We start from the raw sequence: 22690 nt of genomic DNA on the forward strand, positions 1-22690 counted from the left end.
AAGCAACAGGAGAAGCTAGTCTGGATTGCTTTGGCTCACTAGAAGTCAGAGAAAAGGAGGCCTTGGAGACAGGTTCAGGGGGTAGCCTGGGATGAGCTGATGCTGCCCATTGCTCCCCTGGATGCAAATGTCCTAGGGTTACTTGGAGTTTAAGAGATATGTGGTTATGGGGGAAGCTGAGAGGGAAGGGAATGAAGTGGCCATGCTCCCTAGAGGGAAAGTGCCTGCATTTGTACTTTTTAAAATCTTGAAATAGTTTATTCTCCCCTGAAAAAATTACAATAAGGACAAATAGCTAACTTAGAAGCCTATGGATGAGTTTATTATCATGTCATACCTTAATTTTTTCCTCCTTGGAAACTGTGAATTCGTGACATTTCTGTAATCCATGACATTTTGGTAATCATAAATGTCAAGCCTAGATTAAAGGTGAAACTAAGATTTAATTTGTGGGCTGGATTTAATGAAATTAATTTTAATCTTCTGATAGACTTTTCAGAGAAATGTATTCATTCATTAAATATAGCTTAAATAATTCTATTTTCTCTGCTGTTTTAGAATAAGATACAGATGATAAAAGCGAGCATTTATGCTGCTTTTTGTAGTCACTAGTGTTTTCACAGCTATAACCTAATTTAGATAATGGTCACTGTCCTCAAATACTTACGATGGATAATTTGGGAGTGAAAAACTTACAGATATGTAACTATTAGAGAACTATTAAGAGGTGTTGAATTTGAATCTAAATGTCAGAGAAAGGAGGAATCAGCCCACTCCTGCCTCTGGTTGGCCTTATAAAAAAATGTAGAACTATTATCTTAGCTCACCAATCTTTGATTTGTAAGACTACAAGGTTGTTCATACACCCAGATACAGAATATGCCTTTATCTAATCACATTTGTTGTTTGTTTCATTTCAAAGCCAGAGACATGTGCAATTGTGGAGTAAAATTATTACCAAAAGAAACACTGAAAATGATAATGTTTCTTTTCATTCTTAGAAAAAACAAATGAATTTTTCACTTGAATTATACTATTTTGTTTCTATTTGCCTCCACCATGATGCTGGCTTCTCCCAAAGAATTGCTTAAAGATCGTGCAGTTTGTTATGTTTTCCATCAGTTTCTTAATTCTAAAGCCTCATTACCTCAGGTTACACCAATTACACCCAGTGTAAAATGTGGGCAACAGGAGGACAATTCAAATTCAGAATTAGCTCTGTTTTGCATTAGAAAAAATGGGAATTCATTTGTGAATTCTCTTTTTGCTTGAACTTCATTCTGTTAGTAAGTCCCATTTTGAGCCTATTACACAGCAGTGATGCCACTCATGCATGAAGCCCTAGAAATGGGTCATAGTTGTTATTCTGGATATCACTATTGTATAAGATTAATTATGAAAGTAACACTTATGCATTGATTAAATCTTTAGAAACTAGTATCATTAGAAAAAAAAGAGTCATTATACAGAGCTTCACAATTTTCTATAGAACCTGAGTCAATGATTATCAAACTTATGCAGCATGATACACTTTGGATCCCTGGATCCCTTAAAGATTCTGAGTCAAGAAATCTGGGATGGAGTCTGGGCACTTACATTTTAAGTGCTTCAAATTATTCCAATAGAATTGGCCCACCTTCCTTTAGAAATGCTGGCCTGGATTCATTAAAATTTTGAGGGTTGAAACACATCACTCACACCTGTCAGAATGGCTATCATCAACAAATCAACAAATGACAAGTGCTGGCAAGGATGCAGAGAAAAAGCAACCCTCATGCACTGCTGGTGGAAATGCAGACTGGTGCAAGCCACTGTGGAGAACAATATGGAGTTTCCTCAAAAAGTTAAAAATGGAACTTCCATTTGACCCAATAATACCACTTCTAGGAATATATCAAGAAACCAGAAACACCAATCAGAAAGGACATATGCACCCCTATGTTCATAGCAGCACAATTTACAATAGCTAAGATTTGGAAACAGCCTAAGTGCCCACCAGCAGATGAATGGATTAGAAAACTGTGGTACATATACACAATGGAATACTACACTGCTGTAAAAAAGAAGGAATTCTTACCATTTGCAACAGCATGGATGGAACTGGATAGCATTATGCTAAGTGAAATAAGTCTGTTGGAGAAAGATAAATACCACATGATCTCACTCATTTGTGGAATATAATGAACAACATAAACTGATGAACAAAAACAGATCCAGAGACAGAGAAGCATCGATCAGACTGTCAAACCTCAGAGGGAAGGTAGGGGAGGGTGGGGGTGAGAGGGAGAGATCAACCAAAGGACTTGTATGCATGCATATAAGCAAAAGCGATGGATGTGGACAACAGAGGGTGAGAGTGAGGGCAGGATTGGGGGGATGAGAGGACATTGGGGGGAATAAGGACACATTTGTAATATCTTAATCAATAAAGGGAAAAAATAAAATGAAAAAATAATAATAAATTTAAAAAAATGATTAAAAATAGGATAAGTAAAGTAAAATAAAATAAATTTGAATGATGGAAAAATAATGCAAAAAGAAATAGAAAATAAAGAAACAAAAAAAAGGAAAATAAAGAAAAAAGGATAACAAAATAATAATAAAATAAAGAAAAATAAAAATGAAAAGTGAAGTGTTGTTCCTTTGGCTGGTTTAAGATCCCACTCTTCTGTACTGACTGCAGCTTCTCAGTTTCCTGTTGCTGGGACTGAAGGTGTCTCTTTAGGCCAGCCCTTGTGGACTCTCAGGGACTATTCAGATTTTTTTTTTTTAATTATCCTTTGTGCCACTCAGGGTGTAGTCTGGGTGTGGCTATATTGGTTGCCTGGAGACTGCAGTGTGGGGCTATCTCTTCAGGAGAAAATGGCTACCTAGATCCCACACATCAGGTACGACTCACCGCCACTTCTCCCAGACCCTCTCCTCTCCCCAGCCTCTTCTGAGATTCCACAAGTCCGCACCTCCTCCTGCACCTCAGCTATGGGTGTGTGTCTGTATCCAAAAGGTCCTATGAACTAAGTTCAGTGAACAAAAGCAAAGACCAAATAGAGGGGAAAGAACTGCGCCTCTGCCAGCCCCTCTCCTCCTGGCACTGCGTGGTCTGGGCAGCCGTTCAGAATGCCCTCTCTGGGCTCAGTCTCTCATGACTGTGAACCCAGATCTAGAATGCCATGCCACCAGCAGTCCTGCAGACCTCCTTTCCACAGTCAGATGCTGTGCCTGCCCCTTGGGACCAGCCTTTGTGCCATGCAGTTTCCCTCTGACCCTCTGGGCTCAGAAGTCTCGCAGATCTCTCTAGCAAAGATCCCTGATTTTACCATTCTCTAGGTGTCCTCTGTCCTTCCTGGTTGTGGATTGTCTCACCATCTGTGTCTACTTCACAAATTTGAGGTGAATATTATTCAATTTAGTTGTTCATTGTATCTGCTCTGGGGCAAGGCTCGGGACATGTCCGCATTCCGCTGCCATTTTGTCTCCCTGGACAGACATTTTAGGTGTTCGTGATGGGGAAGGCTGGAGTCCCAGTGTTTGTGGGTTCACAGCTGAGGCAGCTGCTCCCCGGGCGATGTGGTTGTAGGTTTCCGGGAGGTATCCGAGGTCTCCCTCATTGAAGGTAAGACTAGGCTTCTGATCACAGCTGCTTTCCTCTTCAAGATGGCGCAGTCTCTGTGGCAGAGCCGGCCTCTCCAGGAGAGATTTCTGCTAGCAGCAGTAGAGGCTGCATGACCAGGGGAGCCCGGTCCACCAATCCTCAACAGCCCCATGGAATATAGCTATCCCTCACTCACAAATACAGACACTCCCTGCATGTCCACGCACTCTCCTTTCACATCCTTATAGAAGTAATCAAGTTAGATAAGGTCATTAGGGTGGACTCTAATGAAATAAAATATGTGTCCTTATAAAAAGAGAAAATTTAGACACAGAGACAGGCGCACACACACAGAAACAGGAAGAATGCCATGTGAAGATGAAGGCAGAGATCAGAGTAATACATGTACTCCACACCAAAGGTTTTAACCAAACATCAGAAATTAGGAGAGTGGCATGGAACAGATTAGCCTCCACAGTTCTCAAAAGGAACCAACCCTGTCTACACATTGAACCTGGACTTCTAGCCTCCAAAACATTATTGAGACAACACATTTCTTTTGTTCAACCACCCAGTTTATAGTAGTTTGCTACAGCAGCCCTAATAAACAAATGAAGCCAACTACGTTAAGAACATATTATTACTGTTCGGATTCCTAACCACTTCTAGAGATACACACTTCCTAAGTATATTTTTTAGCTTTCCAAATTACCTTAGGTAATAATTTTATCAAATACATCATTACTATATTATATGGATTGCCATATTTCTAGTACCTACTTCATTCAAGGTAGGTTGTGCTGCTAACAAGCCTGAAATCTCAGCTCAAATGGCAAAGGTTTAGTATATCTTGTGCTACATATCCATTGCAGACAGAATGGCAGGCTGTGCTCTCTGCTGGTCGCCTTCCTGCAGAGGGAGGCAGGCAAGACTGAGGTTTAGACATGCTCTCTGCCAGTCAGACATCCCCCAAGGGCTCCCGGACTGAGAAAGGGTGCAGACCAGGCTGAGGGTCTCCACCCCCACCCCTGAGTGCATGAATTTTTCCTGCAGCAGGCCTCTAGTATATTAGAAATGAATGGAGCATTTAATTCTCAGTGTGAGACCTTTAAGCATTTTCTTCTTTTTATTTTTGTGGTGATCCTGGTTCCCTGAATGAAGACAGCAGAGAGCCACCCCTACCCCCTGATTGCCCCTCCGCTGCCACTTGTCTCCACTGCCCACCTTTGCCCACTGGCACCAGCCTTGGCTGGCCTAGCACTGCCTGCTTGCCAGCCCTGCCCCCTGCTGACCAGTCATTCCACCGTTTGATTGATTTGTATATTAGGCTTTTATTATATAGGATTGTTCAAAGCTCCTTACATGTCATCACCATCACCCAACTACAAGCAGAACAGGAAATTTGATCTTTTGTGTGCTCAAAAGAAAGAACAAGCTATCAGCATAACACTGAAAACTACCACCAAAATACCTCAAAAATATTGGTCTTGGAACTTCTAGTGTTTCACTATATTTATTAATTCAACATTTACTAGTAGCAAGTCTTTATTATGGACCCAATGCTACAATAGGTATTGGGAGTAAATGGTGAATAAAATTGAACTCCTCTCTGTACTTAGGAAATTTATAGCCTAATTGGTGGATGGACATTTATCAAATAATAAAATTTAAGGTTGAAACTCTGATAGTTTCTAGAAAGAAAGAATACAAAGAACAATATGCCAATAATGAAGAGATTTGACCTAGTAAGGGAGGTCAAGGAAATTTCTTAAGGAAGTGATGCTTGAGCTGAGATCTAAAAGACAAGTAATAGTAAGCAAGTGAAAGAACGTGACAAGAGTTTTCAGGAAGAAGAAACAACATATGCAAAGGTGCTGGGGCAAGAGGGCATAGGGTGAAGATAATTAGAGATAGCATCATTAGAGTTAAGGCTGAAGGGATAGGTAGACAACATATTCTGTGAAGATTTTTAAGTCATGGGAAAAAAAATTTTGTCTTCATCTCAAGATAAACTGTAATTAATTATAGGGTTTAACAGGATTATAGCCTGAAGCGGTTCTCTGTAGTCAATAGCTGATGGTTGTCTGCTGAGCAGCTAGGCAGCAAAGCTTTCCTTGAAGAACTGGGCAGCTCATCTCCATGTCCATGTCACTTATCTAATATGGTGAAAGCCATACCTGGAACCAAAGTTGGGCTGAGTAAAAGTTCAGTGTTTGCTTCATCTCACTACTGGGAGCCTGGAGATCAAGGCATAAAAGTTAGGTATAGAAAATACTGCAGCCCTAACCGGTTTGGCTCAGTGGATAGAGCATCAGCCTGCGGACTCAAGGGTCCCAGATTCGATTCCGGTCAAGGGCACATACCTTGGTTGCAGGCACATCCCCAGTAGGGAATGTGCAGGAGGCAGCTGATGGATGTTTCTCTATCATCGATGTTTCTAACTCTCTATCCCTCTCCCTTTCTCTCTGTAAAAAAATCAATTAAAAAAATATTTTTTTTTTAAAGAAAATACTGCAAAGTGCCTGGCTGGAGTGGCTCAGTGATTGAGCATTGTCCCATGCTCTAAGAAGTCACTGGTTCAATTTCTGGTCAGGGCACAAGGCCAGATTGTGGGCTCAATACCCAGGAGGGTGCATGCAGCCAGTCAATGTCTCTCTCTCATTGATGTTTCTATCTCTCTCTCCCTTCCTTCCTCTTAAATAAAACAAAATTATTACAAAGTATAGTGGATAACTTTGTCTAAAGAATAAAATAATAGTAGAGAGAAAAAATACATCCAACTCTTTTCCCCCAAAACAATGTCTTTAGCAAATGAACCTTTTTCTCCAAGGGTCCCCCACCCAATATTCTAAGTGTATGACCCTTGATTTAAAATAAACTTTCACTGAGCCAAACTAGCTAGTGCTAAAATAAATTTTCACAAAAGAACACTTGGTTTTTTCCTCTAATCTGACTATTCATAACTTATAAAATTGATTTATACTCTTATAGTCTTCAAATTAATTCCAGTCAAAAGACAGGAGAAGTTCATCTTCTTTGCAATTTTCAGTTTGTCCATTTTCCTCCTGCCTGGTTTAAAGGGACAGCTTCAGTTTTACTGCTTTGCTTCATCTCAATGTTATTTAACATTGAATAGGTTATTAGTCTGCCTTAAAATATACATCATGTCAGACTAATTATCCTGATCTGGACTATCACACTTTTTTTTTCTCTGCTTGGGATCATCTAGTCTTTGCCAAGGCAAATTGCTCAGTGTTGTACTATTCAGTCTTATTGTTTCTCTGAGGCAGAAAGAGCTAACATGAAAGTCATCCAAACCCTTTTATGAAAGACAGTGTATTGCATCATTGGAATGGTTTGATTTTCTACAAAGATATTCCATGTATGGTTTGTTCTAGCCCCCTGGACCTCCAAACAGCCCCTCTGTCCAATCCTACTCACTCTAGTTCTTAGACTGTGTTGAACTTTGAGGACCACCATTTTTATCCTTTGCTAAATATTTAGGTTTAGAAACTCCTTATACTAAAGTTTACTCTGCTTTGAAGAATCTCCTTCTCTATACACTGTTCTGTAGTCATCTTATGCCTTGTAATTGTCTTTTATCCTTATTTAATCCTTTGTATTCCTTGATAACGAAGCATTTTGGATTAGTGGCCTTTGTTTCCCAAGTGAGGTTCTACCTTTTGGCCTAGAACTATTTATATTGTAACTAGTATTACAGAAAGTTTTTCAAAAATGCTTTATATACTTCCATCTTTACTGCTTTGAGACTAAAGCTAATACTTTTTGATATTTCAGGTTGTGATTGATAATTAGGTCAAGTTAACTTATTCTAGTTCTTATGGAGATTAATAATTAAGTACAAGCTCTAGATCAAGGTCACCTATGTATAATTCCTGATCCTTCCACTATTAGCTGATATCTTGGGCAAGTCATTTAACTTTTCTAGGCCTCAGGATCCTCATCTGTAAAATGAATTCAGGTGTACAGTTCTGTAATTATAATCTGTATATTGCATTGTGTGCTCACCACCTAAAGCTTAATCTCCTTTTGTCACTATTTTTAAACTACTTTTAGTGTCTTCATCCTCTCTCACAAAATGTAATATGTTTTAGTATCTGCTACATGCCAGACATTATGTCTTATATACATTATCTCTTATAACTATCATGCAGTTTTTCGAAAATGTTTAAAATTTACTAATGAGAAAACTATATTTAAATTAACTATGGTCATAAAGCCAGTAAATGACAGAGCTGGGATTTGCATTTATAGCTGTCTGAATCCAGAATGTCATCCTATTTCTGTTATGCTGCCATGCATTAGGAGTACTGGTTATTATAGTCATTGTATAGTTCTATAAAATGGATTCCCAAGGGCTCCTGAGGTGTATGAGGCTTGACTTATTTTTTACTTGAATTCCATGAACAGCTGTGCTGTTTCACACGAGGTTTCTCATATCAAATCTGTTAAGGGATACATGTTTATGTCCTCTCAAAATTCATATGTTGAAGCCCTAACCCCCAATGAAATTGTATGCGGAGGTGGGATCTTTGGGATACCATTAAGTTTAGATGAAATTATAATGGCAGAATCCCCATGATAAGATTAGTAGTGTCCTTGTAGAAAGATGAGGAAGGACTAGATCTCCCTCTCCCTTTACTATGTGAGAATATAGCCAGAAGGGCGATGGTAGTAAGCCAGGAAGACAGCTCTCAGCAAGAATCAAATCTGCTAACACTTTGACTTGTACTTTCTAGCCCAGGAACTGTGAGAAGTAAATGTCTGTTGTTTATCCCACCCATTTTATGGTATTTTTATTATAGCAGCCCAAGCTGAGACAAACTTTCTCAGGATTATCTTCTTTTAATCTCTTAGCTTCTGTTATTTCTGTTCTAGATGCTTGTGTACCCAAAACAATTATTTTAATGGCAATACATCAGAAAAATTTATTTTGCATATATTAAGCATCTACTTAAGTGTACTATGGTCAAAATCATACATATTTTTTTTATCTTGAAAAGAACCATATTATGATATTTCTATTTTATTCTTGAAAAACTTACACCAGATCATGGAGTTGAGAAGTGGAAGAACCAATATCCAAATCTAGGTTAATTTAATAATTGGTACCAGGATTATTAATTGGGAATCCAGGATTGGTGATCTGACATGCTTGAAAACAGGAAGAGTCCTTCAGTATTATAGAGGTGATGGGTATTCAATGTTAAAGAGGTTATTTAAATGATCACTTAAGGTCATCAGGAAGGAAGTGCCTATGAAGGCATAGCTTGGGTGCACCTGGAAGAATTTCCCATAATGCAGTACTGATGAATAAGAAATACTGACTAGTAGGTTGGCTCCAAAGTTTAAGGGAAGAGGGCTACAAGCTCAAAGTTTTAATTCCTGTCAATCTTCCTTCTACTTTTATATTGGACATGTGCAAAATTTAGTCTACAGACTACAGAATATTTACACAAGATTATGCTGAACTAGAGAAGGAATATGTATAACTCAGAGAGGGGTACAAAGATTAATAAGACCACAAATCTCTTCTTTTTGGTAAGAGGTGCTTTTATTCATATGAGGCAAAATTACCTAAAGTTAGGCAGAAACACATTGTCTGTCTTGTTTTGTTTGAAAGTGTAATTATGAGAAAGAGGTGTAAAAGGACATTGAGTAGTTAAAGGAACAGACTATGACTGATACTATAGGCTGGCTCACTCAACACCCATTCTAGTTCCATTGTATTTGTTTTCCTCTACTACAGAGGACAAAAAGCTAAAAACTAGATTTCTCAGGTTCACTTGCAGCTTACAGTGCAGTCAAGTGGCCTAGGTTCTAGGTTTTACCAAGCCAGAGAGGCAGTATAAGATCAAGAGGCAGGCTAGAGCCATTGTGGCTATGACAAAGTACAGAGTCTGAGTGTGTAGGGTTCAGAGCAGAGCTTCTGGAGTTCATTCTCCAAAGTGACACCTATGGGGGTTTGCTCGCTGTTGTTTTGGCTGAGTGATAACCAGTTACAGTGTGCCTGAGTGTGCAGCAAGCAATTTTGGTTCTCAAGCAAACAAAAATATTCTGTCAGTTATAAAATTCTTTTACAAAATTTCAGTCTGTTTAAACTTCTCAGAATAGACTTTGCCATTTTCAACTAACGCTGGTCAATACATTAGGTCTCTAGGTTTCAATTTCCTAGTCTTTGTACTTCATTAACAGCTTCCTTTCAAGAAGAAAACATGTAGCCAAATGAGTTTGATTAATTACATGTCTTATTTGTAAGATTAGTAAAACAGACTTTAAGCATGCACAGGGGATCTTTCTGATAACTTTTTTTTTTTTATGTTTTTCACCCTGGGAGCTTTAAATTGATTTTCTTTTCAAAGGCAATTCTAGAGGATTGTTGTTACTTATTATTTGTATAAACCCATTGTAAAACTAATAAATTATGTTTCCATAATTACAAAGTTGAATTGTTTCTTTTTTCATTGGCTAAAGACTGCCATGTTATTTACTACACTTTGAAGACAATTAATTTATGGATTCCCCAAGGATTTTAGAATTGTTAATTGCTCCTCAGGCTCATTACTATTGTGTTATAATTTTCTTAGTTTTCTTATGCTGATTACCTATCATAATAGTGGCTGTTTTTAGACTAAGTCAGAGTTGTAGCTATGTGGAGCATGAACTTCCTCCTTCTCTGGTGAGGCCAACTGTTTTTAATTTCCCACAGTAATTAATAACTCCCATGGGTTCAGCTTTGAGATCTATGGAGACCTCAGACACAATGAGTTCTGGAGAAGAGGAAGGAAAATGGGTCTATCTGGGACATGAGCTACCTCTTAAGGGCATAACCAGAGGAGTATGATAAAATCAGCTAAGAATGTCTAATTTGGTAAGCCTGATAGCCTGAATAATTCCCTAGAAGCCAAGAAAATACCTGAAGTTCAGAAAGTTGGTTTTGGTATAGTTAGTTCACTGTAAGGCCTTAATTATTGTGTAGGATTAGTAAGTACAGAACTCATCTTTTAGAAGAAAGGAATTGTCAGAAGCAGTTCAAATCATGAGATCCCTAATAAGGTGACTGAGATTAGGGCAGAGTTATAATATCCGATGAAAAAAAGTTCTGAATAGAGAAACTGAGGTAGATGCTCACAGCCAGTAATTGGGCCACGTGGCAAGTGTGTATGTACACAGACATTCATGCACATATATGCTGGGGATTCTGAAAAAGAAGACACCTAGGAAGGGCTCCTGGTAGCCAACCGAGCTCAAATTTCAAAGTAGAGCCTAGCAGCCATTTCTAAACAGGGGCCTCTCTCCGCACTTCAGGGAGAAGTCTTCATTGAACTGCTGCCTCTACTATGTTTCTGTCATCTGGGTCAGCCCTTACAAAGGAGTTCCTGAAATTGTATTTTAGCCAATAGGACTGAAGCTTTCTCTTCCAATCAGAGCTGCACAGCATCTTCACTGATCAATCAGGAGAGTGCCCCCTTTGGATCAAACAATCTGTGAGGATTTGGAGTACTCATTTGCATAGTACTGGACCAACCAGGGACCAGGAGCAGGGACTTCTCTATAAGTCATCTCCCCTCTGACTCAGGAAGCTCACTTTCCCTTTCCAACACAGACTGAAGATGGTGTTTCCCTGACTGGAGTTGAAGTACCAAATATGTCTCGCTGGAGCAGAGCAGGGCAGAGCAGAACTGTCTAGGTGGGGAAGGGCCTTGTCCCAGAGCTGCCTCATCCCAGGGATCCTCATCTCAGGGCCTCCTTGCAGCCATGCTGTTCCATAGCCGAGCTGTTTCATAATTGAGCTGTAACACTATTGAGCTGTTCCACAGCCATGCTCTTCTCACAGCCAGGCTGTATCATAATTGAGCTGTTTGTACTGAAGTTTGTACTGTACGTAAGTTTACGTTCTTCACTGTACCCCAAATTGGGGATTCTTATTGGTGTTGAACTGGTGCCAATGACCATTCACTGACATTTCATTATGTCCAACATGAGCTCTAAAATGACCACTTGATCTCCTGACATCATCCTTGGATCAACATACCTGGTATCTGCATGAACCCTGGCACATGAGTTGTCTTCCCAGTGATGGCTGAGGGTCTTGGGTAAGTCCTCTCAGTCCAGGATCGCCCACACTTGTGTTTTTGGTTTTGGAGACTTTATTCTATTTAAGTAGGGGAACTTCATCTGATGACTTCCAGTTATGCATTTGGACCAAGAGGGACTCTCCATATGATATGGGTTTGGTGCCTAGGAGGGTATCCCTCAGTTGTGTTTGGCACCAGGGAGGGTATCTTTCAGGGAGGACTGTCCTCTATCATGTTTGGTACTTAGGAAGGGTATCCTCCAGTCCTCTTTGATATGGAAGGTATACTCCAGGTTGGGACTAGACCTTGTTCATAAAGTTTTTGGGGATGCTCACTAACAGGTACTTAAAAGAACACTTTCATAAGGAGGAGTGCACAATGCATAACCCATGCTCTAAATTTTCACATGCTAATAAGCCACCATCTGGGACTTTGGCTGATTATATGTACCAAAAGCATGCAAGATGATCTGAGGCTTTGTTGGCTAAGATAGGATTCCTTTGAAACCCCAAAGATTGTTTATTTAAATGCTCAATTAGAACAAAGAAAATAACATACCTCCCAGAAAAAATAGAAAGCTTTTTTATTTAAATTTTATATTGTTGATGTTATTGCAGATGTCCCTATTTACCCCAGTCTTTGCCCACCTCCACCCAGACTCTGTCCCCTCCCTTGTCCCTCACCACACTATATTGTCTGTGTCCATAAATATTATTTAGCTAATCCCTTCACCTTCCTTTATCCAGTCCCCCTCACATCCTCCCTTCAGACATTTGTCAATCTGTTCCATGTTTCCATGCCTCTAGTTCTATTTTGTCCCTCAGTTTATTTTGTTTAATAGATTCCACATATTAGTGAGATCATGTTGTATTTGTCTTTCTCTGGCTGATTTTGTTTAGCATAATAATATGCACATCCATTCACACTTTTGCAAAAGGGAAGAGTTCCTTCTTTTTTACAGCTACATAGTATTCCATTGTGTAAATGTACCACATATATTTTTTTATCCAATTTATCTACTGATGGGCACTTGGGATGTTTCCAGATCTAGGCTATTGTAAATAACTCTGCAATGACCATACGGGTGCATGTATTCTTTCTGATAGGTGTTTTGCTATTCTTAGGATATGTGCCCAGAAGTGGGATTGTTGGGTCTTTTTAATTGGTACCTCCAGAGCTCTAAACAAAACAAAGAAGGTAATATTGTTTCCTTTAGAGAAAGTAAATCTAAATTGGGTGAATGCCTTGATAAATTGGAAAAGAAAACCAGTACTCATAAAACCAAAATAAAAAGGGGATCACTGGAGAGTTTTTATTCTGTTTCTTGCATTTGTAAATTCAAAGCTAAGTTTAGTGAGAGAACCTTAGAAGATCCCATTGCTTACTAACCCTTCTAGCTCACCACCTTGCTTACCTTCTGTACCTCTTCCATCTCTCTCCTTTCTTGCCTCACTTTCTTTCCAACTTCTCTTGTTTCTAAACTTCCTTTTTACTCTTCTCTTCACCTCCCTACCTCCCTTGTGGTGGTAGGCCCTCTTTTCCTTCCCGTGATAGCCCCTTTCAAAATTCTAATAGAGGTGAATGGGAAATGGCAAATTGCTTATGCACACTGGGCAAAATCTGAACTTTTGGCCATAGTAAAAGACTTTTCTGATATTAAAACAAATTCTCTTGAATTTGAACAGAATTTTGCTTTGATTATTAGTGTCTATCAGACTGACTTTTCTGACCTTTATTAACTTATTCATATGCTTGCGGGAAATGTTTTGGCTGAAGAATGGATCAGAATGCAGAATAAAAAAAAGCCCCTTGAGAAATTTAGAATTGCTGGTCACCATGGACTCAAAAGGTACAAAGACAGGCTTCTAAGCAGCTAAAGGCCATTCCTTAAATTATCCCCCACCAACCAAATTTGAAAGTCTTACAACATTGTTTTGTGTGGGGCTTATATTTTCCAGTCTAGTTCTTTTTATTTCCAGTTGAAGTACTGATGGGGTGGTCATAATAATCTGGCCACTCAGTGTGTGTGTATCTATTTATCTATCTATCTATCTATCTATCTATCTATCTATCTATCTATCATCTAATCTACAATAATAAAAGAGAAACATGCAAATTGGTGTCACTCTGCTACGCCCACCAGCCAATCAGATGAGTATGCAAATTAACCCAACAAAGATGATGGTTAATTTGCATACATAGGCGCCCAGAGGCCTGGGTCTCGGGATCATCATCAGCAACCAGGTAACTCTGAGGCAAGCCCCGTGTGGGCCTTGAGAAGCCTAGGAAGGGCCTGAGCCAGGGGGATCCTTGGCAGGGCCGAGCTGCAATTGGAGCCGAGGGGGCCCCTGCCCAAGCCAAAAGCCTGGGTCAGAGGCTTTAGGCTTGGGCAGGGTTGGAGCCAGCGACTGGAGGAAGACGGGGGGCCCCTTCCTGGGCCCCGAGGCTTTAGGTCTGGGAAAGGGTGGAGCCGGTGATCACAGGGAGCTGGGGGTCCCCTGCTCAGGCTAAAGCCTGGGCCAGAGGCTTTAGGCCTGGGCAGGGGTGGAGCCAGTGATCGGAGGGAGATGGGGGGCCCCTGCCCAGGCCCCGAGGGAAGGGGTGGAGCCAGTGATCAGAGGGAGCTGGGGGGGTCCCCTGCCCAGGCCCCAAGGCTTTAGGCCTTGGCAGAGGCAGAGCCGGCAATCGGAGGGAGCTGTGGGTCCCCTGTCCAGGCCTAAAGCCTCAGCCAGAGGCTTTAGTCCTGGGGAAGGGCCAAGCCTGTGATTGGAGGGAGCTGGGGGTCCGCTGCCCAGGCCTAAAGCCTGGGCCAGAGGCTTTAGGCCTGGGAAGGGGCAGAGATGGTGATCTGAGGGTCTGGGGGTCACCTATGCAGGTGAGGCTTTAGGCCTGGGCTATGGCCAAGCCGGTGGTCGGTGTGAACTACAGAGGAAACACCTTTTCTGACTGCTCATTGGTAAGCTCCCTGCATGCCACTGGTAATATTCTTAGTAACTTGGGTAATAAGAATCCAAAAAGGTGATCTAGGGTTTTTCCACCACACTCCTGGAGAAAAACATGAAGGTCCACTGCTGGAGGGCTAAGAAATGTCATATCCTGCCATAGCTGGTTTGGCTCAGTGGGTAATGCCTCGGCCTGACGACCGCAGGGTCTGGGTTCAATTCTGACCCAGGGCATGTACCTAGGTTGCAGGCTCCTCCCTGGCTGGGGCCCAGGTCAGGGCTCATGCAGGAGGCAACCAATCAAAGTGTTCCTCTCACTTTGATGTTTCTCTCTGTCTTTCCCTTTCTTTTCCACAGTCTCTAAAACTCAATGGAAACATATCCTCAGGTGAGGAAAAAAAAAAGAAAGAAAGAAAGAAAGAAAGAAAGAAAGAAAGAAAGAAAGAAAGAAAGAGAGAAAGAAATGTCATATCCTGTGAAAGACACATCTTGAAATTGCCTAAAGAAAGTTGTCATTTTTTCATGGTGAAGGGACTGGAGTCCGTGTTGATGAAAACACCTTGGTGGCTGTGGTGACTGGCAGTGGATGCAGTGGTGGGGTGATGGGGCTGGTGCCTTCCCCTGATCAGCCCAGTCGCCTCCCACAAAGGGAGGCCAGACTGCGGCTTAAGCCTGCTCTCCAAGGGGAGCAGGGAGCGGGCCTAAGCCATCAGTAGGACATACCCTGAGGGCTCCCAGTATGTGAGAGGGGCAGGCTGGTCTGAGGGATGCCCCCCCCCAGTGCACAAATTTTGTGCACCGGGTCCCTATTCAACTATAATAAAAAACTCAAAACATGCAAATACATGAAGGCTAAATAGCATGTTATTAGACAATGTATAGGTTACCAATGAGATGAAGCAAGAAATTAAAAACTTCCTGGAAACAAATGAAAATGAACACACAACAACCCCAAATCTCTGGGACACAGCAAAAGCAGACCTGAGAAACAAGAAAAAGGACTAATAAACTATCTCACCCTAAAACTAAATGAATTAGAAAGAGAACAGCAAAAAAAAAAAAAAAGCGCAGAGGAAGTAGAAGGAAGGAAATAATAAAGATCAGAGTGGAAATAAATGACATAGAGACTAAAAAATAAACGATAAAAAACATCAATAAATCCAAGAGCTGGTTCTTTGAAAAGATAAAGAAAAGTTATGACGCCTTAGACAGACTCATCAAGAAATAAAAAGAGAGGACCCAAATAAATAAAATCAGAGATGAAAGAGGGGATATAACAACGGACACCACAGAAATACAAAGGATTGTAAGCAAATACAATGAACAATTATTTGCCTAGAAAGTGGACAACCTGGGTGAAATGGACAAATTCTTAGGAACATACAATCTTCCAAGTGTCCATCAGGAAGAATCAGAAAATGTGAGTAGGCCAATACAACTAATGACATTGGAACAATAATTAAGAACCTTCCAGAAAACAAAAGTCCTGGACTGGGTGGATTTACAGGTCAATTTTAGCAACATTCAAAGAAGAACTAACACCTATCCTCCTCAAACTGTTCCCAAAAATTTAAGAGGAAGGAATACTTCTAAGATTTTTTTATGAAGTCAGCATTATTCTAATTCCAAAACCAGATAAAAACACTACAAAAAAAAGAAAATTATAGGCAAATATCCCTGATGAACACAGATGCTAAAATCTTCAACAAAATATTAGCAAATTGGATCCAGAAATATATTAAAAGCATCATACACCATGATCAGGTGGGATTTATTCTGGGGATGCAAGACTGGTACAATATTCACAAATTAATAAACGTGATACATCACATAAAAAATTGAAAGATAAAAAGCACATGATCATATCAATTGATACAGAAAAAGCATTTGACAAAATCCAGTACCCTTTCTTTTGATAAAAACTCTCAGTAAAGTGGGAATAGAGGAATCATACCTCAACATAATAAAGACCATATACAACATACCTACAGCCAACATAATATTCAATGGGCAAAAACTAAAAGCATTTACCTTAAGAATAGACATAAGACAAGGATGCCTGCTTTCACCACTCATATTCAACATAGTACAGGAAGTCCTAGCCACAGCAATCAGACAAGAAGAAGAGATAAAAGATATCCAAAATGGAAAGGAGGAAGTAAAACTGTCATTATTCACAGATGACATGATATTATACATAGAAAACTCTAAAGATTCCACCAGGAAACTACTAGGCTTAGTAAATAAATTTGGCAAGATAGCAGGATACAAAATCAATATCCACAAATCCATGGCATTTTTATACACCAGCAATGAATTCTCAGAAAAAGATACTAAAAAAGCAATCCCATTTACCCTTGCAACAAAAAAATAATATACCTAGGAATAAACTTAAGTAGATAAAAGACCTGTACTCAAAACTACAGACATTTAAAAAAAATTGAGAAAGATACAAAGATATGGATGCATATACCATGTTCATGGTTTGGAGGAATTAACATAATTAAAATGTCTATACTACACAAAGCAATTTACAGATTCAATGCAATCTCTATTGAAATACCAATGGCATACTTCACTGTGTTAGAACAAATACTCCAAAAATTGATATAGAATCATAAAAGACTCCAAATAGCTGTAGCAATCTTGAGAAAGAAGAATAAAGTAGTAGGAATCATAATATCGAATATAAAACTATGCTACAAAGCCATTATAATCAAAACAGCCTGGTACTGGCACAAGAACAGGCATATAGACCAATGGATTAGAACAGAGACCCCAGAAATTGACCCACACCATTATGGTCAATTAATATTTGATAAACTAGGCAAGAACATGCAATGGAATAAAGACAATCTCTTCAATAAATTGTGTGGGGAAAATTGCACAGATATATGCAAAAAGATAAAACTAGATCACCAATTTATACTGTACACAAGAATAAACTCAAGGTGGATAAAGACTTAAGTATAAGGCATAAAACCATAAAAATTTTAGAAGAAAGCAGAAAGTAAAATCTCAGACATCTTATGCAGAAATATTTTTATGAATACATCTCATTGGGCAAAGGAAACTAAGGAGAAAATAAACAAATGGTACTCCAGAAAAATAAAAAGCTTCTGCACAGCAAAATAAACTACCATCAAATTGAACAGGAAACACACTGAATGAGAGAACATATTTGCCTATGATACATCTGATAAGGGGTTCATATCCAAAATATATTAAGTACTCTATACAACTCAACAACAACAAACACACACACACACATACACACACACACACACACCACACACACACAAATAATCCAATTTAAAAATGGTCAGAAGACCTGAATAGATATTTCTCCAAAGAGGACATACATATGGCCAAGAGACACATGAAAAAATGCTTAAAGTCACTAGTCATCAGAGAAATACAAATTAAAACCACAATGAGATAGCACCTTCTCACATCTGTCAGAATGGCTATGATCAAAAAATCAACAAACAAGTGCTGGCGAGGATGTGGAGCAAAGGGAACACAGTTCACTGCTGGTGGGAATACAGATTGTATTATAAAATGAAGTTCTGTTTGATGACCCAGTGATCCCACTTCTGGGAATATATCCAAATTACCCCAAATACCAATCAGAAAGAATATATGCACCCCTATGCTCATAGCCGTGTTTTTACAATAGCTGAGATTTGGAAACAGTCCAAAGTGCCCACCAGTAGGTGAATGGATAAAAAAGCTGTGGGACATTTACTCTATAGAATACTATGCAGTTGTAAAAAAGAGGGATCACTTATCCTTGGTACAGCATGGATAGACCTCCAAAATATTATAGTAAGTGAAATAAGCCAAACTGAGAAAGATAAATATCACATTATCTCACTTATCTGTGGAATCTAATAAACAAAATGAATTGACCCAAAGCCAGGAGGCATGGAACAGACTGACATACCTTGATGTGGGGTTGGGGGTAAGAAGAGATAAACCAAAGAATTTATATACTTATATATATAAAACCCATGGACATGGGCAATAGGGTAGTGAAGACCGGGGGGGTAGGTAGGGGATCGCAGGAGGGGAGGGAAAGGGAAGAGAAAATGGGAGATATCTGTAATACTATCAGCAATAAAAAATACATTTAAAAATGAAAGGAAGAAAAAAAAGAAGAAACAGTACATGCGCTTTAGCCAAAGACTGTGTTTCCCAGAATAGAGCTAAAACATCCAATGATATCTTGACAGAACAGAGTGGAGCAGAGCAAAGCAGAGCTCCTAACTAAAGAGGGGCCTGGCCCCAGGTCACCTGGCAGCCTCACATCATACTGTTTTCATCACCATGTTGAATCACAATTTAGCTGTTTTCACAGCCATGCTGTATCACTGTTTGCACTGAATAAAGATTTCTTCTTTACCACACCCCAAAACTGAGGTAAAGCTGAAAACCAATTCAACTGAAATCAGTAAAATATTAACATTCAGTGGAATAAGCATAGTTCTGACATGTTAAAGAGGGCTTTATTTTGTGTTCTAATTCATGGCATTGAGCATTAAATAAAACAAATGATAGTTTTTATTGTCTGGCCTTCAGATAGTGCATGACTGATGGTGTCAATGTTCTGCTTGGATTTATATTCTGTTACATAACTCACTTATCATGCAACAGAACTTTCGTCTCCAACACTCAGGAGAGACAAACATGCCTCACAGGTCGGAAAAGTGCTGAATGAGCCTGTTGATGCAATGACTGAAGATGGCCAGGGTACTAGAATGATATCTTAACATATCATACTAGAGGCCCGATGCACAAAAATTTGTGCACTCGGGGGGGAAGGGGGTCCCTCAGCCCGGCCTGTGCCCTCTCGCAGTCTGGGACCCCTCGGGAGATAACGTACTGCTGGCTTAGGCCTGCTCCCGTGTGGCAGAGGGCAGGCCCAATCCCTAGGTGCAGCCCCTGGTCCGGCTCAGAGCAGGGCCTATTGGGGAGTTGGGGTGCCACCCCCTGCCATCCACAGAGCAGGGCGGATTGGGAGGTTGCGATGCCACCCTCAGTCACGCTCAGGGTAGGGCCGATTGGGGGGTTGGGGCACCTGCCCCCTGTCACACTCAAGGCAGGGTTGATGGGGAGGTTGCGGCACCACCCCCTGTCACGCACAGAGCAGGGCCAATCAGGGGGTTGGGGCTCTGCCCCCTGTCACGCACAGAGCCACAGGGCGATCAGGGGGTTTGGGCGCTGCCCCCTGTCACGCTGATCCCAGAGCTGGAAGGCCTTGCGGCTCCGCTGATCACTGTGGTGGGAGGTATATTACCCTTTTACTATATAGGATAGAGGCCTGGTGCATGGGTGGTGCTGGCTGGTTTGCCCTGAAGGGTGTCCTGGATCAGGGTGGGGGTCCCCACTGGGGTGTCTGGCCAGTCTGGGTGAGGGGCTGAGGACTGTTTTCAGGCTGGGACTGAAGCTCCCAACTGCTCCTTTTTTTCTTCTTTTTCTTTTTTTTTTATTCTGGGCCAGCTTTAGCCTGGCTCCAGCTCTGAGGCCTCAGCTGCTGAAAGCAGGTATCTGATTTGTTTAGGTTCTATAATCGAAACTCTGTATCAACTCCAGCTCTGAGATCCCAGCTCTGAGATCCCAGCTCGCTGAAAGCTGGTTTCTGGGGTTTTGTTTAGCTTCTATATTTGTTACAATGTTTCAAACTGCAGGCTCAGAGGCCGGCAAGGCAGGCGGGAACGTTGCAGTCCTCCGTCACTGAAGCAAGCAAGCCTCATGTTCATTTTAAGCTGCCTGGCTGCCAGTCGCCATCTTGGCTGTCAGTTAATTTGCATATCGCCCTGATTAGCCAATGGGAAGGGTAGCGGTGGTACACTGATTACCATGTTTCTCTTTTATTAGATAGGATTCAAACCTGACCATTTATTTTGACAGACAATTTTCTTTGGAAAAAGAACAAAAAGAAACAATGGCGAGGCTCCTGGACCCACTCCGCTGGGCGGCAGCTCGGGAAGGAGTGTGCGGTCAGAGGATGTGATTTCATAGCCGGGGATTGTGGTTTGAACAGCAGCCACATCCTAGGGGCGGTACGGTGTCGGCCTGCAACCCACCTGACAGGAGAGGCACTGCTGGGGACGGTAGGAATCGGGTCTGCCACGGGGAGGGATGGACGGGCCTCACGCTGGAGCAAAGAGCCCCACCTGGTCCTGGGGAAAAGGTGTGGGACAGCATAGGGGAGATGGGTGGGGTGGGTGTCTGTCTGTGTCGCTGTGTCCGGGTCTTAGTTTTTCGGTAGTGGGGGGAGGGGGGGTGGGTACAAGCTGGGAAAGACTCTACACTGGCCACAGAGAGTTTGGGTCTTGTTTAATTTCTCCAGACCCTTTGGATGAAGCCTACGATTTTTACACTTAGGATTTCTGCTAGACCCGCCGTCTCTCCGCACGTCCCACTTCCCTGTGTGTAACTAATTTGTGAGTGTTCTTCCTTTAGGACCCCTCCCTCCTCCCACCACTGAGGTGGTTTGCCCTTGATTCTGCTCGGGTTCCCCTTAGCTTCGCTGAGTGTGACACGGATGCACCCCCAGCTTCAGGCACCCCCAGATACCCGCACACAAAGTCCGGAAGAAAGAGCACTGAGGCTTCCAGTGGAAACTTCATTCTCACAGGCATTGCCTTCTGGGCATTACCCGCCAGAGAATTCCTGGAACCCATTGGTATGGACAGAATCTGAGCTGACCTCACCCAGGGGCTCATAGCAATTGTTTTGTAGGAAAAGAATAGATTAACTTTGGGTTTGTCTTTCCTGTTGGCAACAACCTAGCCTTTGAGTTCCTTTGCTTTGGGAGAATAAGTGTGTGTTTTCTTTGATCCTGGGGAAATGGATGCTAGACACAAAACACACAAGAACTGGTTGAAACCTGTTAAGGGGTGGTGTTATTTCTTTGGGGTGGACTGAGGAAGGTAAGGTGATCTCATCTCATACTAGTGTTACTTATTGATCGGGAAGTCTTCTGGGGAGGGTTCTTTGTGTCCTTGAAGCAAATGAGAGTCACCTGGACAAGCCATCAGAGGAATTGAGTACCTCACAGCACCTGCTCCAGCCCTTCCTTGGCAATTCTTCCCAGGGACCTACCTAAATTATCAGGGATGATTTCAGTGTAACAAACCAATATATACTCAGTGCTTTAAAATGTGAATGGCATTGTGCTAAGTTTGGAGAATGGAGAAGTAAACTTGGGAAAACCAGTGCACTGTTTCTGGGTTGCACTTACAAGAGATGATGTACAACTGTAAACTTCTGAATGTTGTGATGATTAAATGAAGTAATTCCACTCTTTTTCCTGTTTCCATTTTCACCACTATAGTCCAAGCCTTCACCATTCTTCTCTTGCCCAGACTACTGCTTCCTCTGGTCTTCCCACTGGATCTCTTGAACCCTTACAATATATTCTCTGCACAGCAGCCAGGGCCTGGATCCTTTATAAAGGAAGTGTATCCTGTCCCTCAGACTCCTGGGAAACTCCTAGGCTGGCTGGACTCACAGTAGGTTTGTCTGGAAGTCTTTACATTCCCAAATGTAAATAGATCATATCAGTCCCCTGCTTAAAACTCTCCAATCGATTCCCATCGCAATTCCTATCAAATCAGAACTCTTTAATATGGTCTGGTCTTCCTTTCTTTCTATACACCAGCCATTTTGGCCTTAACTCTGTTCCTAAAACGTGTGTCTAAATGACATTTTGTCATTTACGTTTCCATTCGTCTGGAATATCCTCTCAGACCTCAGCTGGAATGTCACCTTCCCAAACAGACTTTCCCTGGTCCCCTATCTAGATTAGTGCATCTCCCTAGTCACTTTCTTAATACTGTTTTAGCCCTAGCTGGTTTAGCTCAGTGGATAGAGCGTTGGCCTGCGAACTGAAGGGTCCCGGGTTCGATTCCAGTCAAGGGCACATGCCGGGTTGTGGACTTGATCCCCATTAGGGGGCCTGCAGGAGGCAGCCAATCAATGATTTTTTCTCATCATTGATGTTTCTATCTCTCTCCCCCTCTACCTTTCTCTTTGAAATCAATAAAAAA

Source organism: Myotis nattereri, assembly GCF_964212035.1.
Source record: "Myotis nattereri genome assembly, chromosome: 2".
Taxonomy (NCBI): domain Eukaryota; kingdom Metazoa; phylum Chordata; class Mammalia; order Chiroptera; family Vespertilionidae; genus Myotis; species Myotis nattereri.